We start from the raw sequence: 19321 nt of genomic DNA on the forward strand, positions 1-19321 counted from the left end.
TGTTCCTAGTATTAATATTATTACTGTTACGTCCCCATACCCTGACGAGGTGGTATTGGGAAAGTCCTAGTCTACAAGTTTCCATCTAAAGAACTTCAGAACAACTTTCTAGGATGAGTCACACTTCATACCTTCACACACAGCTTGCGTAGGCCACAGACCTTGTGTAGCAAGGTTTTAGCGAGGTGCAGGGACTCCTTATTTCTTGAGTGCTTACACACTCAAATAAGGAGTCCCCAGGGAAAGCCAAAAGCCAGTAGTTTATGGAATGATGTACAGTAGTTAAAACTTTGCTTAAATTATACATTCTCTTATTGAAGGACTCATGTTTGTATAATTAGGATAAATACAAATTACTGTACTTTGAAAACTTGTCATATTATAGACTAATATTTTGCCTAATTCATTCAGAAACCATACCTTCAAGGCCAGGTTAAGTAGGTGAGCCATGGAGATGGAAGCAGGCCTTTGTCAAGCTGTGCTCGGTGTTGTAATTTACGTTAGGTTAGGTAGTGTCCATTCTTTTTATTTTTGTATACATAGATGTTACCCCTGAGGTCTTCCTAATATTTGCAAACCAATTTACATTTGTTCTGTCACTAAATACAAACTAACGCTTTTCATAGGGGATATTACTTTCATTGAAGCTGAATGCGAGCGTTAACCACCCACCCACTAGTTAGCGAGGGTGGGTGGAGGGTTACTAGCTAGCACGCTCACTCACACACCGGGGCTGAGAACCCACTTTGTTTTTGGCTTGAGTGGAGAATGTACGTTGCCCCTCTTCCCCCTCACCTTTATTGACTTGCCATTACTGACTAATTGCTTTCTTCTCTTTCTTTTCAGTGTGTGTGCGCTCTCTCCTTGGCCGTCCTCATGCGGACTTGTCCGGGATGTTTATGTCATGAGCATCTGCTAGGTCCTGCCTGCTGTGGGCGGCGTGGTGACTAGGACAACACCTACCTTGAATGCCAAGAGTGGTCTGCCTCCCAGTGGGAGAAGTATGGGACCCGACATAAGTCCAAAAGGGATTCTTCACCTCCGGGGTCTTCCTCAAAGTTGAAGAAATCTAGGACTTTGATCACCCAACCTCTTCCCAAAGCTCCTGTTCGTTCGGTTTCCAATTAACTCCAGGTCAACCTCTGGTCTCGAGGGATGGTGCTACTTCCCCCAAGTGAAGCAGCCCCTCTCCTCCCTCGAAGTGAGACTTGCAGTACTCTTTCTCTGATGCTTTCCGCTGATGAAGGCAGTTTTTGAACTTCAGCTTGGTGCGGAGTGGAAGCGAACACAGACTTCCTCAGAGGTGGATCCCTTATTGTTACTGAGTGTGGGCCTACGAAATCCTGAGGTTTTATCTGCCGTGTCCACTGACGATTCCCACCCTGCCTCTTCTTCCGCTGCTGCCGCCGTTGCCAAAGAGTGCTCCCTCCCCCCTTGCTGAGCTAACTCTTCCATCTGGGGTAGAGCAAAGTTCAAGGCAGGTCCCTCTTGTGGGTGGGCATCGCTCTCGCCTAGAGTGAGATCCCCCCCTAGAGTCCCAGATTCAAATGTCTCCTAGACATCTTCCTGTTCCTGCTTAGCATTCCTCCCCTTCGGAAGATCTTCGCTGCCCTCAACGAGCTCCCAGAGTGAGTGGTTCTCCTTAACGCTTCAGACGTTCTCCTCCCCCTCCGTCTAAAAAACATCTCTTTGGTTCACCCAAAGACTGCGATCTCCTTCGCCAGACAATCCCCTCCGGAGGATCGTCGCTCATCAATGGAGTACCTCGTCACTCGTCACCTTGACTGCAGACCTCTTCCAGAGACCGTCACTCTTCACCTCGTGATGAATAACATCAGAGTCGCCGACAGCCTTCTAGTTCCCAACCCTCATCTGTTATATTGGACTCGCCGTTTGCCAGCCCCTAAGTATTTGTTTGTCCATAGGCACCCTTCAACTTCTCGTCACTTGACAGTAGTTTGTGGTTTGTCAGCTGCCATAGATTCTTCAGGCTTTCCGACCACTTGTCGATCACTTGCAGTCCACTGTTCATCAGCTGATCGTAGTTCTACAGCTACTTGTCACTCATCCACGACTCATCATTCCCTGCCTTGTTGACGTTCACCAGCAGCTTATCGTTCGGCTGTAACTCACCGATCACCAACTACTAGACTTTCGGCAGTTTCTCGTCGTTCTCCAGCTGCTCGTTGTTCCTTAGCTTCTCGGCATTCCCCAGCTGCTCGTCGATCGCCAGTGGCTCGTCATTCGCCAGCTGTTCTTAGTTCTCCTGTGGCTGGTCGTTCACCAGCCGTTCGCCATTCGCCAGGCTGTAGGAGATCTCCAGATTAAAAGCAATTTTCCTGACACTCTCCTCTTTGAGCTTCTCATCACTCATCAAGTCATCGGCACTCGCCAACCCGCCATTCGCCAGCTCCTTGTAGGAGTTTTCCCTCTCATTCACCAGCTCACAAATGACAGTCATCAGGCTTAGATCGCCGTTCTCCAACTCTAGACCGTAAGTCTTCTGTTTCTTACAGGTCGACTCAAGAACACAGCTCCCCAGCCAAAGTGTCCAGGACATCACGCCTGGAAGGACCACTTCCGACAACCTCTCCTTCAGAAGGAACCAGCCTTTAAGGAGCCTAGATGGGTAAGCTGCCCTGTCCATTCACCCTTAAGTGGGAACCATCAAGGTAGCAGCCGTCCGCCTCTTCGCACCGCTTGCCTGTCCAGTCATCAGTCGATCCAGGCAGGAACCTGGTTCCATCTTTTCAGAGACCTTCAGCATCGATCCTCTCAGGGAATCTGTTGGTCAGCGCCTCAGTGGGGCAAGGAACCTTGGTTCAATACCCTGGTCAAAGCAATTCACCAGGCATTTGTGGAAGGTGTCTCACCTCTACAGTCCTCCAGGATGCCAAGGATTCCTTTGGAGAAGTCATCTTCATCTCCGGCTGACCCTAGACGTAAGTCTACGTACCCCTCTCCTCAGGTGCCCTCATCATCATCCATCTCTCCTTTTAAGTGGAGATGAGTAATAGCTGAACCGCAGTATTCCTCTCGGATCAAACTAACTCCTGTATAAACATTGAAGCGGAGGCTGAGCATCGTTATCCTCACTCCTCGGCGGGTAGGCACCCCCCCAGCATCTCCTGAACCAAGATTCTCCCTCTCTCAGAGAGGATTCTTTGGCTGGGTCTTCCTGCCCCTCCCTTATCAAGGTGGTTCCCTTGGAGCAGCTACCGGTATCCAGACCTTTACTGGAGGACGTCGCTCCCTCAGCAAGTGAGGGACATATGAAAGAGCATGCAAGACCTTCACTCCTGGAGGAATTCTTTCCGCCCCGTAAGGAGTCGAAGAGTGCCAAGACTGTCCACTAGTCTTTGGCAAGGACTTCAAGACCTTTGCAGGAAGGATCCAAACGATCTTCTCCAGACCCTGCAGGGTCGTCAGCATTGTTCGAGGGGCGACGTCAACTCACCTCGAGAGGAGATCTAGTGGGTGGATGACTTAACGACGATGACGACCATCTCCCAAGACCTGCAAGTCCAAAGCTATTGGAGGTAGAGCAGGAGGAGTTGGAGTACGCCTTCTAGCAGATCTTAGCCCGCATGAGGATCATTAATGGGTTATCTGATTCAGCGGTGGCCCCTCAGCAGTGCCTGTCGGAAGGCGTTCTCACAGATCACTTGCTCCGCCTTTAAACGTCTTCCGCCGCCTTTTGTGCAGCAGAGGAAGTATCACGAGGTTTCCAACAAGCCTCTTCCTCCCCTGCCTTTCGTTCACTCCGTAAAGGCCCTTAGCAGAGGGATCTCCTTCGAGAGACTATCAGGACTTCAAGTCTCGTTCTCGGCATTGAAGATTCTTAACCAGGAGAAAGTAGCGAAGTACGCCATGCAGGCTACTTCGTGGCTGGACCTCTGGTTAGGATCAGTGGGACACCTCATAAGGACCGAGGACTGGTCCAAGGAGACGTCGAGGAAGGCGATGTAGACCTTTCTATTATCAGGAAATCGAACCATTGAGTTCCTTTCCCACCAAGTTGTAAACTTGTGGGCAAATACGATCCTTCGGCAAAGGGACTCCCATATAATGAAGTAACGAGACTGAGAAACTCTACTTTGAATGGTACCTCTGCTCAGGCCGGAAAACGTTGACTGGGCTTCGGAGAGGTGAAGAAAGTTCAAGCAGGACACCCTCCTCAATAGGCCTTGAACATCTCGTCCCATAGACCACTTCCTTTGCAGAAGAAACAACAGCAACAGCTAAAACCGCTAACGAATAAACGAATAGGACAGCAGCTACAACGGCAACAAGGCATAGAAGCCTTTTCCAGCCAAAGAGTGAAAGGGTTCCAAGTCCTCATATGGAGGTAAGAGTTCTAGAGAAGGCAGCTGAGACTGCACCCGCTAGGATGGGCAATCCTCCCACTTGTCCACCGGTGGTGGTTGCCTGCATTGCTGCTGGCAGATATGACTGCTGCTTAAGGTTAAACCCTGGACAGTCGTTGTGATTCATTCAGAGTATCTCGTCTTGTTCACTCAATCTCTCCCTCCACTGACCAAGGATCCAGTTCCATCGAGCTTCTCTGCGAAGGGATCTGCAAAAGAGCTGGCTCTCCGGGCCGAATTCCAGACCATGTTGAAGAAGGCTGCTCTCCAGGAGGTCCTCGGCGACTCCCCAGGCTTCTTCAGTCGACTCTTTCTTGTGAAAAAGGCGTTATCGACCTCTCAGCTCTGAACAAGTTTGTCAAGCAAACTCCGTTCAGCATGGAGACGGCAGACACAGTCAGACAAGCGGTAAGACCACAGGACTTCAAGTGCAAACTGGACCTAAAAGACGCATACTTCCAGATCCCAATCCACCCGTCTTCAAGGAAGTATCTAAGGATCATTCTAGACAACAAGAAATACCAGTTCAAGGTGGTGTGCTTCGGTCTTTCCACAGCACCTCAGGGCTTCACAAGAATATTCGCCCTAGTGTCATCCTGAGCTCACAGAATCGGCTTCCATTTCCTGAGATATCTGGACAACTGGCTGATTCTAGCAGACTCGATGGCAACCCTTCTTCATCTCCGAGACAAACTTCATGAGTTTTGATAAGACCTCGGAATCATGGAAAATCTCAAGTCGTCGTCACTACTTCCCTTTCAACGACTGGTATACTTGGATATAATCATCGACACTGATCAACAGAAAGTCTTCCCATCAGACGACAGGGTAGTGAGGCTGACAAAGGTAGAGAGACCATTCCTCAGACGAGAAGACCTCCCAGCCCAGAGGTGGTTATGTCTCCTAGGGCTCATAGCAGCCTTGGTTCATCTAGTTCCGAATGACTGTCTCAGTATCTGATCTCTCCAATGGAGGCTAAAGTTCAGCTGGAATCAGTCCAGCGATTCCCCGAACATTCGAGTTCCTATAGAACTAGAAGAGCAGACGAACCCCAGATGGTGGGTGAACGACGAGAATCTCCGCACGGGTGTCGACCTTCTCGTCCTCCCCTCTGACTTGCTGCTCTTTTCAGATGCATCAAAAGAAGGATGGGGGCCAACATGCTACACCACACAGCCTCAGGCCTATGGTCAGAGTCCAAAAAGTACCAGCACATAAATCTCTTAGAAATGAAGCCAGCCTTCTTAACCCTCCAACAGTTCCAGCAGTTCTCGGCAGGCCACTCGGTGGTGTTGATGAGCGACAACACATTGGTAGTGGCTTACTTCAACAAACAAGCCGGTACCTTTTCGCAGGCCCTAGCATCTAGCATTAGAGATTCTGAGATGGTCAGAAGACAACTCGGTGACCCTATCAGCATGCTTCATTCCAGGCAAAAGGAATGTGCTCGCAGACAACCTGAGCAGAGCGACTCAGATATTGGGCTCCGAGTGGTCTTTAAATCATCTAGCAGCTAACAAAGTCCTGACTTTGTGGGGTTCCCCGACTATGGACTTGTTCGCAACATCCCCGAATTTCAGGCTCCCGCTTTACTGCTACCCGGTCCCAAATCCCCAGTCTCTCTGGCAAGATGCATTCCAGCAATGGTGGGACAATATCGACATTTGCACCTTCCCCCCATTCTGTCTGATGAGAAGAGTTCTCAACAAGACCAGAGCATCCACCAATCTCTCGATAACCCTCATAGCTCCGCTATTGCATCACGCAGAATGGCTCCCGGACCTTCTGCAGCTCCTAACAAAGCTCCCAAGAGAACTCCCTCCACGACATGATCTACTCAAGCAGCCCCATGGGAACATCTTCCACAAAGCCGTAGCTTTGCCATGACTTGACGCCTGGAGACTATCCAGAACCTCCTCACTCTGAGAGGATTTTGCAACAAGTTGCGAACCTGATGGCTGGACACCTTTGACACTAATCAGCTTCGGTCTACCAAGCTAAGTGGACTGTCTTCTATGGTTGGTGTCGTGGAAGGGGTATCTCTCCCCTCGATGCTACTATTCCAACAATAGCTTGAGTTTCTGGTACACCCTCAGGAGAAAATGCTCCTCTCGGTTTCGGCAGTATAAGGTTACCACTCAGCCTTGAGTTTAGTCTTTAAGCTGAAAGTTGTAGATATTTCTTCTTCGTTGGAACTTTCTCTCCTCATAGAATTTATGAGTTTACTGTCCCTAGTTGGAAGTTAGAACTGCTTGGAACGTGGTTTGGGTCCTTCGGTCTCTGAAGGGTCTCCCCTACATTCCATTACGTCAGGTAACAGATCGCCACCTCACTCTGAAGATGGTGTTCCTATTTGCTTTGGCTTTGGCCGTAAGAGTTAGTGAACTTCATGGTCTTTCTTATGACATCACCCATTCAAGGGGAGGGGGAGAGATAATTCTCAGCTTCGTTCCTGATTTCATTGCAAAGACTCAAAATCCAGGGGTAGCAGATCCTAGATTTGATTTCTTCCAAATTGAGAGTCTTCGTACCATAATCGATGACACAGATCAACTTTTACTATGCCCAGCAAGAAGTTTTGAGTTATTACGTCAAAAGAACATCTGCAGCTGACCCCCAAGTGTCAGCACTCTTCGTCAGCACGAGGAATGTCAAGAGGAGGATCACGAAGAACACTGTGCATGGATTCATAAGGTCATCCTTCTCCAACACGAACCAGAGCTCATGACGTCAGGGGCATTGCAACATTCCTTTTGTTCATACGAAACTACTCTGTGGTTACAGGTACTAGAAGCAGGCATGTGGAAGCATCAGACGACCTTCACTGCCCACTACCTGCAAGACGTAACCCACGGGAACATGGAAACTTTTTCCATTGGTCCTGTGGTGGCTGCCCAACAAGTTGTTTAACACCTCAAGCTCCTTGATGGACAAGTAGCGGAGGGTTGAGGGCATAAGTTATCCGGGATTAGTCTGGGATGAATGTTTAAGAATGGCTGGCTCTTTCTTTTCTTCATCTTTCCCTCTCTGGAGGAATCAGCATTCAGGGTCCTCTGCATAGCTGTCCTCAACTATCTGCAGGTAAACCATTCCCCCTTGTGTAACCTAGCATTGTTTCAATACTTGTTGCGTCCCCATACCCTAACGATGGGGTATTAGGTAATATCTTGGTAACCTCTGAAGACTCCTATGGCTTGGAAGAACTCTTAGCTAGATTGTCACTTTGCTAGTATCACGAGCACACAGCTTGTGTAGGCCGCAGACCATGCATAGCACGGGTTTAGCGAGGTGTAGGGTTTCCGCCAATTATGTGCAAAACGCATAAAGGGGAAAGCCCCCGGGTCAAAGCCAAAAAGCCAATTGCTCAAACTTCCACCTTTCTCAGGGGTAAGTCATCCCATATAGATAGCTTTGGCTTGTATTTAGTGACGGAACAAATGACAAATTTGGAAGTAATTTGTGTTTTTCCTAACGACACAAACCTGTAGCTATTTATATAAATTGGCCCGCCAGTACCTGTCCCTCTTGAAGTCCTACTTCCCAGCAAAGTAGGTTAATAGCTCAGGTGTGTGAGTGAGCAGGGTGGCTACTACTCCCACCCCCCACCCTGCTAATTAGCGGATGGGGGCTTAACCCTCGTTAAAAGTCTCCTCATCTATCCTTCTTAGATTCCTAAACTGGGTTAAGTCTGTTAGGGGTACGATATCTATGGTTATCTACGGATACGTCGACTTAGGATAGTCGTTCAGGGGGTTAGGACCCCGTGATAACTGACGGTAATTCTCTTGTAATATCACTCGCAGAAATATTATACAGTAGAAAGCTGCCGGAAGGACCTTCCATTAGGACGACATGGCTATCTCACCCAAAAATAGATTTTTCTTACTTCAAAATCCGTTTTCTTTCAGCTTCGCATAAAGTAATATCCTTGTATATATAGCTAAAGGTTTGTGTCGTTAGGAAAAATACAAAGTACTTTAAAATTTGACATGTTATGCCGATATACGTGACCTTGTGACGAGCTCTGCAACAAAAAAAGCAATTCTATTCATGAAATTAAAAAATACAGTACATACTTATCTCTGATAATGTATAATGGCATTATACGTAGCATAATGAGAAAATATAAGTACAGAAGTGTGATAAATGAAAACATAAGCTATTTTTTGATAACTGTGTTTGCATCTCAAAGCTGTTCAGTACCTTACAGGTTGAAGCGTGTAGCTCTATCCCGACTGAAGCTATGTCGGTTTCGTTAAGAATAGTTACTAAGGTCGTACAGATATTTTGTAAATGGATAACAGCGTGATAGCCTAATGCTTAATTTATAACATAATGTAATTATTTATATATTTTATGTACTATGTAAATTTTGAATAAAGTCTTGGTGCCTAGCAATGAATTTCTCTGAAGTTAGATCAAATTTTAGCATTTTTCAAGTAACGCTATTACGGAAAGGGCTTTTTTTATGAAGATTTATTTTAATTGAGCAATATTCCAGGTAAGGTTGCTGTCACCCCCAAGATGAAAGTGGCTTTTAATCATGACGCCGATGCGATGGAAATAGCCAGATCTTTTCTGGCTGCCCCAGTGGACTCTAAAGACTTGTCAAGAAAAGTATGCGTCTCGTGACTCACCGACCCTTTCTTTAAAGTTCCCTTAGGAACAAGTAAAACATCACAGCTGTTTGTACTGGATGGAAATCCTTTAAAAGTAAGTTGCTTTTAGTTTTTGATTATCTGGAAAGTGTTTTTTTTTTTTCACAAATTGAAGTGTGCTATTGGCTAGAAATACAGGGAACCTTATAGGTTACTTTGAGTGACTGTACTGTATAGGCTATTGTGTTGAGGGTAGGATCAAATCATCTTTGTTCCGACGCTAAATGCAAACCCTTTCGCTCTTTATTAGGGATATACTTCCAGCGATACTGGAAGACTAGACATAATACGTTTAGAGAGGGGTATCTCTCCCCTCGATGCTACTATTCAAACGATAGCAGAGTTCCTTGTACACCTTCGGGGGGAAAAGCTCCTCTCAGTTTCGAAAGTAAAAGGTTACCACTCAGCCTTGAGTCTAGTCTTGAAGCTGAAAGTTGTAGATATTTCTTCTTCGTTGGAACTTTCTCTCCTCATGTGAAGTTATGAGTTTACTGTCCCTAGTTGGAAGATAGAACTACTCCTTGGAATGTGGTTTGGGTCCTTCAGTCTCTGAAGGGTCTCCTCTACATTCCATTACGCCAGGTAACAGATTGCCCTTTCACTCTGAAGACGGTGTTCCTACTCGCTTATGACATCGCCCATTCAAAGAGATGGGGAGAGGTAATCCTCAGCTTCAATTCTGATTTCGTTGCAAAGACTCAAAATCCAGGGGTAGCAGATCCTAGATTCGATTCCTACCGGATTGAGAGTCTCCGTACCATAACCGATGACACAGATCAACTGTTACTATGCCCAGTAAGAAGTTTTGAGTTATTACATCAAAAGAACATCTGCAGCTTGCCCCCTAGTGTCAGCACTCTTCGTCAGCACGAGGAATGTCAAGAGGAGGATCACGAAGAACATCTGTGTTTGTATTCATAAGGCCCTGAATCCCTATCCTCTTCCAACACATTGACCGAGAGCTCATGACGTCAAGGGCAATGCAACATCCCTTTCGTTCAAATGAAACTACTCTGTGGCGCAGGTACTAGAAGCGGGCATGAGGAAGCATCAGACGACCTTCATTGCCCACTACCTGCAAGACGTAACCCACAGGTACATGGAAACTTTTTCCATTGGTCCTGTGGTGGCTGCACGAGTTGTTTAACACCTCAAGCTCCTTGATGCACAAGTAGCAGAGGGTTGAGGGCATAGGTTATCCGGGATTAGTCTGGGGTGATTGTTCAAGGATGGCTGGCTCTTTCTTTTCTTCATCTTTCCCTCTCTTGAGAAATCAGCACCCAGTATCCTCTGCAAAGCTGACCTCAACTATCTGAAGGTAAACCATTTTCCCTTGTGTAACCTAGCATTGTTTCAATACTTGTTGTGTCCCCATACCCTAACGATGGGGTATTAGGTAATGTCTTGGTAACCTCTGAAGATTCCTATGGCTTGGAAGAACTCTTAGCTAGATTGTCACATTGCTAGTGTCACGAGCACGCAGCTAGTGTAGGCCGCTGACCATGCATAGAACGGGTTTAGCGAGGTGTAGGGTTTCCACCAATTATGTGCAGAACACATAAAGGGGAAAACTCTCGGGTCGAAGCCAAAAAGCCAATTGGCACCGACTTCCACCTTCCTCAAGGGTAAGTCATCCCATATAGATAGCTTTGGTTTCTATTTAGTGATGGAACAAATGACAAATTTGGAAGTAATTTGTGTTTTTCCTAACGATACAAACCTTTAGTTATTTATATAGATTGGCCCGCCAGTACCTGTCCATCTTAAAGTCCTACTTCCTAGAAAATTAGGTTAATAGCTCAGGTGTGTGAGTGAGCGGGGTAGCTACTACTCCCACCCCCCACCCTGCTACTTACCGGATGGGTGCTTAACCCTCGTTTAAAGTCTCCTCATCTATCCTTCTTAGATTCCTAAACTGGGTTAAGTCTGTTAGGGGTGCAGATATCTATGGTTATCTACGGATACGTCCCTGATTATACACGATATCTTAGGATAGTCGTTCCGGGGGTTAGAACCCTGTGATACCTGACGATAATTCTCTTGTAATATCACTCGCAGAAATATTATACAGTAGGAAGCTGCCGGAAGAACCTTCCATCAGGACGACATGGCTATCTCACCCAAAAATAGATTTTTCCTAAGTCAAAATCCGTTTTCTTTCAGCTTCGTATAAATAGCTAAATCTTTGTGTCGTTATAAAAAATACAAAATACTTTCAAATTTGACATGTTATGCCGATATACGTGATCTTGCGACGAGCTCTGCAACAAAAAGAGCAATTCTATTCATGAAATTAGAAAATACAGTACATACTTATCTCTGATAATGGTATAATGGTATTATACATAGCATAACGAGAAAATATAAGTACAGAAGTGTGATAAACAAAAACATAAGCTATGTTTTGATAACTGTGTTTTCATCTCAAAGCTGTTCAGTACTGTGTACAGGTTGAAGCCTGTAGCTCTATCCCGACTGAAGCTATGTCGGTTTTGTTAAGAATAGTCACTAAGGTTGTACAAATATTTTGTGAATGGATAACAGCGTGATAGCCTAATGCTTAATTTATAAAATAATGGAATTATTTATATATTTTATGTACTATGTAACTTTGGAATGAAGTCTTGGTGCCTAGCAATGAATTTCTCTGAAGTTAGATAAAATTTTAGCATTTTTCAAGTAACACTATTAGGGAAAGGGCTTTTTTTATGATGATTTATTTGAATTGAGCAATATTCCAGGTAAGGTTGCTGTCACCCCAAGATGAAAATGGCTTTTAATCATGACGCCGATGCGATGGAAATAGCCGTATCTTTTCTTTCCTGGCTGCCGCAGCACGCTATCAAGACTTGCCTAGAAGTAGCGTCTCGGGACTCTCACTGACCCTTTCTTTAAAGTTCCCTTAGGAACTCGTAAAACATCGCATCTGTTTGTACTGGATGGAAATCCTTATAAAGTAAGTTGCTTTTAGTTTTTGATTATCTGGAAAGTGTTTTCTTTTCACAAATGGAAATGTGTTATTGGCTAGAAAAACAAGTAACCTTATAGGTTACTTTGAGTGACTGTTCTGTATAGGCTATTGTGTTGAGGGTAGGATAAAATTTCAAGCTTGCAGCAAATGTTTTTATGTTGAACAGGCTGATATAAGTCTCTTTTTATAGTTTACATATGAAATTTGTTTTAATGTTGTTACTGTTTTTAAAATATTTTTATTTAATTGTTTATTACTTCTCATATTTATTTATTTCCTTATATCCTTTCCTCACTGGGCTATTTTTCCCTGTTGGAGCCCTTGGGCTTATAGCATCTTGCTTCTCCAACTAGGTTTATAGCTTAGCTAATAATAATAATAATAATAATAATAATAACCAGATAAAAATGATAATGCTTGGATAGCTTAATTCCTTTTCTATTGTATTACAGAATGGTGTGTAAGGGAAGAACAATAGTACAAGCCTATGTTAGAGGCCTTTGACTGCTCTGTTGCAGCTAACAACAAGGACAGAGCTCAAGAAGTGTATTTCTCACTACTGCCACTGACCCTGTATTGGTAAGCTCTCATCAACAGCCATTTTTACACTAAGTCCTCAACTTAAAACTTAATGGGTTCCTAAAAACTGTATGCGAGTCAAATTTTTAAGCATCATTTAACTTGCGTGCCTACAATTTTCAGCAGCAAAGGTCAACAAATAGTCACATTTCGTATTGTAAGTGTCGTCTTCCTTACTGTATTGAATTACATATTGTTTGATTACAGTACTTCATTATGAGGTTTTGATAGAATAACTGAGATTTTATGATTTCGTTTTGGATTTGAGGATAGATGTGAGACAGGCAAGAGAGCGTGCTAGAAATAGGAATGAATGGCGAGCGATTGTGACGCAGTTCCGGTAGGCCCTGCTGCTTCCTCCGGTGCCTTAGATGACCGCGGAGGTAGCAGCAGTAGGGGATTCAGCATTATGAAGCTTCATCTGTGGTGGATAACGGGGGAGGTTGGGCTGTGACACCCTAGCAGTACCAGCTGAACTCGGTTGAGTCCCTTATCAGGCTGGGAGGAACGTAGAGAGTAGAGGTCCCCTTTTTGGTTTTTGTTTCATTTGTTGATGTCGGCTATCCCCCAAAATTGGGGGAAGTGCCTTGGTATATGTATGTATTTTGGATTTGTTTGTATCACCAGATGTCTTTGAGGACCTTCTGAAAGTCACTGTTCTTCAGTAGCTAATTTTTATAATTTTTATCAGGAAAGTTTTTTTTATTTTAATTTCAATCTTGGTAATAATTAGAACTAGTAGTCAAGCCTTTAGGCTTTCTAGAAATTTTTAAAACTATTCTTCTTTGCTCAATGGGTTAACTACTGCAGTGTAATTGTGCAGTGGCTACTCTCCTCTTGGTAAGGGTAGAAGAGACTCTTTAGCCATGGTAAGCTGCTCTTTTAGGAGAAGGACACTCCGAAATCAAACCAATGTTCTCTAGTCTTGAGTAGTGCCATAGCCTCTGTACCAAGGCCTTCCACTATCCTAGGTTAGAGTTCTCTTGCTTGAGGGTACACTCGGGCACACTATTCTGTCTTATTTCTCTTCCCCATTTTTTTTTTCTTTTTTTTTTTTTTAGTTTTTATAGTTTATATATGAAAGATTTATTTCAATGTTACTGTTCTTAAGATATTTTATTTCAATTGTTAATTACTTATCTTGTAGTTTATTTATTTCATTATTTCTTTTCTGCACTGGGCTATCTTCCCTATCGGAGGACTTGGGTTTATAAATTAGCATCTTGCTTATCCAACTAGGGTTGTAGTTTAGAAAGTAATAATAATAATAATAATAATAATAATAGGGTTCAGTAAGAGAGGAGTGAGATTACAGTTGTCCTATAGTCCATTTCTTTTAGCGAGGCAGATTTGCACCGACTCGCAGCGGTGCCCTTTTAGCTCGGAAAAGTTTCCTGATCGCTGATTGGTTAGAATTATCTCGTCCAACCAATCAGCGATCAGGAAACTTTTCCGAGCTAAAGGGGCACCGCTGCGAGTCGGTGCAAATCTGCCTCTCTCAAAGAAATTGACTATAGTTCGTTGATATGATTTTCCTTCACCAAGAAGGAATTTGAAATGTGCCTGCAAAAATATTTGATTGTGTCGATATATTTTTATTTTCCTAGTCAATATATTTACTATTTCCGGACCTCCATGGATGATAAAATTGCTTAATTTCAGCTTATTGCTATTTTTTATATTATCCTAAATATCAATAATTTAATCAATAGATATTCTATACTTGGTAGTTCTGCTGTTCAGAATTTTCACACATAATTCAGTGAATTGGTTATTTCCAGAGCGCGTTTTATTTGCTTTTAGAATGACTCTGAGAAGTTTTCTTAATAAATTAAACTACAGTAGATTAAAAAGATAATTATAGTATGAAATAATTTTTTGTAGTTTGGATCAATTCTGAATAGAAAGCAAAATGTAGGTATTGAGAAAGCTTTATAAAAATACTTTTAGATAAGTTTTCCTTATAAAGTTTTATAATTTCAATCTAAACAGGAGAGAAAGGACTATTTTGACACTTGCTAAAAAAACTACCTCTTGTGTTAGTACAGTGATACCTCGGTACTCGACCATAATCCGTTCGAGATCCGTGTTCGACCTCCGATTTGTTCGAGTACCGAATTTTTTTTCCCCATAAGAAATAATGGTATATATTCTATTCCGTTCCCAAGCACTCGAACAGGCCCAAAATATTAATAAAACGTGTACCTAAACAACAATAATTATCTAAATGTGTATGAAATTGGTCAGAAAATCCTATAAAACAATTTTAAACCATTTACTGTACTAAAATAAAACAATTTTAAACCATTTTCTGTACTGTAGTGAACATACCTTTGAGCAGCGGTTCGATGGCATACAGGGATGGATGTGGAGAGGATGGAAGGGGGAGGTTACTGCTTGGAAGGAGAGTCCCCTTCCATGATGTGGCGGGGTAGTTCTCCTTCAGGAGTTGTTTCTCTCTCCAATGAAAGGGTGGGCAGATCTATTTCAGGGGTTTCTTCTCTTCTTTGTCTCTTCTTTGGAGGAGAAACAGGCTTTGATGTAGCAGCTTTCTTTTCTTTTGTGAAAAACTGGTCTATTGTTAATTGTTTCTTCCTCCTCTGCAGTATTCTTCGAAAATGATACATGACACTATCATTAAACATATGCACTGCCCGGTTTGCTACTGCAATTTCTGGGTGGTATTTTTCAGCAAAAGCCTGCACATCTGCCCACTTGGAACAAATTTCATTGATGAGAGAACTTGGAACATCCTCCCTTACCTCATCCTCTTCTGAAGATTCCTGCTCCACAATCAGATCCTGCTGCTGTTGTTGTTGCAGGTGCAACAATTCCTCCACAGTCAACTCGGTAGAATGGCTTTCTACAAGCTCATCAATATCATCCTTGTCGACCTCAAGCCCCAAACTCCTGCCCATGACAACAATTTCCTCAACGACATCAGTGTCATCAGAAATTACAGGGGTAGCAGTGCTTGGACCCGCCTCTGGTTGGAAACCTTCAAACTCCCTCTCTGTGACACATGATGGCCACAGCTTACGCCAGGCAGAGTTCAATGTCCTATAGGTCACACCTCGCCAAGCTTGGTCAATCATGTTAACAGAGTTGAGGATGCTGAAGTGTTCCTTCCAGAATTCCTTTAGGGTCAACTTCGTGTCACTGGTCACTTCAAAACACTTTCTGAAAAGGGCCTTGGTATAGAGTTTTTTGAAGTTTGAAATGACCTGTTGGTCCATGGGCTGGAGTATGGGAGTAGTATTGGGGGGCAAGAATTTGATTTTGATAAAGCTGTATTCTTCTTTCAAGTCATCCTCGAGACCTGGAGGATGTGCAGGAGCATTGTCCATAACCAGAAGACATTTCATTGGCAAGCTCTTTTCAATGAGGTAAGCCTTAACCTGGGGGGCAAACACTTCGTTTATCCACTCAGTAAAGAATTGTCTTGTGACCCAAGATTTAGTGTTCGAGCGCCACATAACTGGTAGTGCACTTTTACAAATATTATTTCGTTTGAACACCCGGGGGTTGTCCGAGTGGTACACTAACAAGGGTTTGATCTTGCAATCGCCACTTGCATTTGCACACAGCAACAATGTTAGCCTATCTTTCATTGGCTTGTGACCTGGCATCTTCGTCTCGTCCTTGGTAATGTACGTATTGGCTGGCATTTTCTTCCAAAATAACCCAGTCTCATCACAATTAAAGACTTGTTGTGCGATCAAATTTTGTTCATTTATGTACCGATCGAATTCCCCCACGTATTTATCGGCTGCAATTTGATCCGAACTAGCTGCCTCCCCATGCCTAGTAACACGATGAATACCTGTTCTATTACGAAACTTTTCAAACCAACCCCTGCTCGCTTTAAATGTAAATGAATCACTTTCACTGGTACTCGGACTTTTCTTCACTAATTCTTCATAGATATGCAACGCTTTTTCACAAATGAACGCTTCACTAACACTTTCCCCGGCCAACTGTTTTTCTTTAATAAATATTAAAAGCAACTTTTCCATCTCCTCAATCACTTGTGGCCTTTGCTTAGTTACCGCCGTAACTCCCGTTGCAACATTCGCCTTCTTAATCATTTCTTTATGCTTTAAAAACGTAGAAATGGTCGACTTCGCCATTCCGTATTCTACCGCTAAATCGGACACTCGTACACCATTCTCATATTTCGCTATAATTTCCTTCTTCAACTCGATCGTTGGTCGCACTGTTTTCCTCTTCTCCTTCCCCTTAACACTCATTACTTTCTTGGGACTCATTATGAAAGCTAAAAAAGCAATTAAAAGCACTGAAAATCACTAAATCACAACGAATGCTGATCGCGCGTTGTCTGAGTGACGCTCTCGAGAGAACTGATGCTTCCCGAACAAGCGAGAGTGGCCGAGATGGCGCGATCATCACAAAGCCCATGCGGTCGTCACGTGTTCGGCTGGTCGAGTACCGAATTTTTGGTCGAGCACCGCAGCAAAAATTTCTCGAAAATTTTGGTCGAACTCCGAATTGTTCGAGTATAGAGTCGTTCGACTACCGAGGTATCACTGTATATCATTAATGATGTTAAATTGGTTGAAGCGAGATTGATATTCAGTTTGTTTTCTTTTTAAATTCCTTTGTCTAATATTGTTTATACTTTCAGATGTCAGACTTTGGTATCTGCCTCAAAACTAAAATCAACTTCCAAGCACACTGAAAAGAAAAAGCAAAACAAGATCAAGGCTGTCAATAAGCGAGGGTGGCAGCAGACACGTTTGTTCATCACCCGAGCCAAAAGCAAAGTGAGCTAGTCACAGGTGTGAGGGGGGGAGGGGTAGCTAGCTACCCCTCCCTACCCTAGTAAACCCTCGTTAAAATTCTAATGGCTCGTCATTTCAGCTACGCCGAAAGTAATACCCATATTAAATAGCGTGGTTTGTATTTTGGTTACGGAACCACAAGAATTTTGGATATAAAGCTCAAGCAATGGGTCCTGGGAGTTCATTCATCACCCATATATAGGTGAAGATTAAAATGAAAGGGCAGCTAGTGGCCAAAAAGATACTGTACAACACCAAGTAATGCATTGATAGTGCTACTACTTCATTTATGAGAGATTCAATTATTTGGATGTCCTTTCATATGGAGTTTCAAATCCCAATTAAAGTCGAATGTATTTTTCAAGCATTTAAAAAAGAAACAAAAAGTTTACTTTTTACTTATTATAATTATTGCTTACCCATATTAAATGTTTTGAGTTTTTTATATATATATTTATTAATCATATTTGCATTTTAGGCTTATGTGTACACTGATCAGCTATGTTCAAAATCTTGATATTAAAGGGGTCATTGACTATCTCGATTGGTATAATGACCTGAAGAGGGAGAATCTTTTATCTAAACAGCTCTTTTATAATATTTAAAACAAGTATGAATGTTTTTTAACTTGAGGTAGAATGTATTAAGCCCTGAGACCTTTATAGAAGAATATTCATTAGTAAGAATTATTTTCTCATGCCAGTCTTCTATTAAATGTAAAATTTCAGTTATTGTGTAATATGAGTGTCTCTTTCACTGGGGAATTTTCCTTTGCGCTGAATGAATAACACTTCTTGAACAGATGTTTTATGCCTCAATCAACAGTATCAAATCTATATATAAATTTTGTTTAAATTGAATAAGTTAATTTTATTTATTTCCATCCTAAATTAATGTAAATTTTAAGCATTTTCTCTTTTTTTATTTTTCCAAACTTCACCTGATGTTCACATATACTTCAAAATCTTGTTTGCTTCCTTACGTTGATGCTTACCCCAAAAGCTAGAAAATTTCCCTGTTTTCTTTCCTTTTAATAGGCTTAATAGCTTCCTGGCTAGTACAGTGGTAGCGAGTTTACCTAGCATTCGCTTGGCGGCAGATGGATCCCCGCCCGGGACTGGGAGTTTAAGCTATTTACTTGAGAGGCCACTGCTGTGGTTGGGCACCACAGTTTGGGGGTTAGGGCTTTCCTGCCTGACGTTCAGGTGAGCATCTATTCTGATAAATCTGGAACTCAAACCAGAGACCTTTTAAGCTTCAAGTCTCTAGTATAGAGACAATTAGACGGCGTGGGTTGGCCCACTGTCTAATCTATCTGTCTGCATCGATTTAAAGAAAACTACCACAGACATATAATGCAGATGGTTTCTTTTCTTGTTATTAGCAATTGTCACATGAATTGCAGTCAAATCTCATGATTGTCATTTAATATTGTTTACTCCAATGCAGAGGAAAATAGATGTTTAAAAAACTCTTTGACTGGTCTTATGCAGAGCTTATTGTATGTTCTGAGAATATTATATCTTTTATACAGGATTTGTCAGCCATTCTCAGAGCATCTACCTGTTTGGATAAGATGATCAAGTCCGGAATGCATTAATTTTTGGAACTGAAGAATCTGAACATAAGGAAAGGTCAGAGATGGCGATTGATAGACATGTTTGTAACTTGGTGAGAAAGAAAATACCATCTATTTCTCTAGCTCAACTTCCTCAAGTTAGGGCAGTGGATGGAATTTTTCAGTAATAGTGAAATATAGATATGTGATACACCTATTTGCCAAGATTTATTTTGTAAAATCAATTCTATCTACCATGGCATATTCCCCAATTTTGTGAGGTAGCCTTACAAGGGACTTGGCTGAGTTTGGTTGGTAGACTTAAGGTGCTACAGCCCACCCTTCCCTGTTTTCCACCACAAATGTAGCTTCACATGCTGACTTCC

At 42.9% G+C, this 19321-nt stretch overlaps 1 long non-coding RNA gene across 2 annotated transcripts; it reads left to right on the forward strand.

Moving 5' to 3' along the window:
* The first annotated feature begins 409 nt into the window (after positions 1-409).
* LOC137635208 (uncharacterized) lies at positions 410-17486 on the forward strand. Of its 2 annotated transcripts, none has more exons than XR_011042618.1 (5): positions 410-504; positions 8869-9080; positions 11767-11981; positions 12449-12575; positions 17221-17486. It is a non-coding gene; the product is annotated as an uncharacterized lncRNA (long non-coding RNA). The 2 variants fall into 2 exon arrangements; XR_011042619.1 differs by having other exon boundaries at positions 411-509.
* Positions 17487-19321: the final 1835 nt, after the last annotated feature.

The sequence above is a fragment of the Palaemon carinicauda genome, unplaced genomic scaffold, assembly GCF_036898095.1.
Source record: "Palaemon carinicauda isolate YSFRI2023 unplaced genomic scaffold, ASM3689809v2 scaffold1016, whole genome shotgun sequence".
Taxonomy (NCBI): domain Eukaryota; kingdom Metazoa; phylum Arthropoda; class Malacostraca; order Decapoda; family Palaemonidae; genus Palaemon; species Palaemon carinicauda.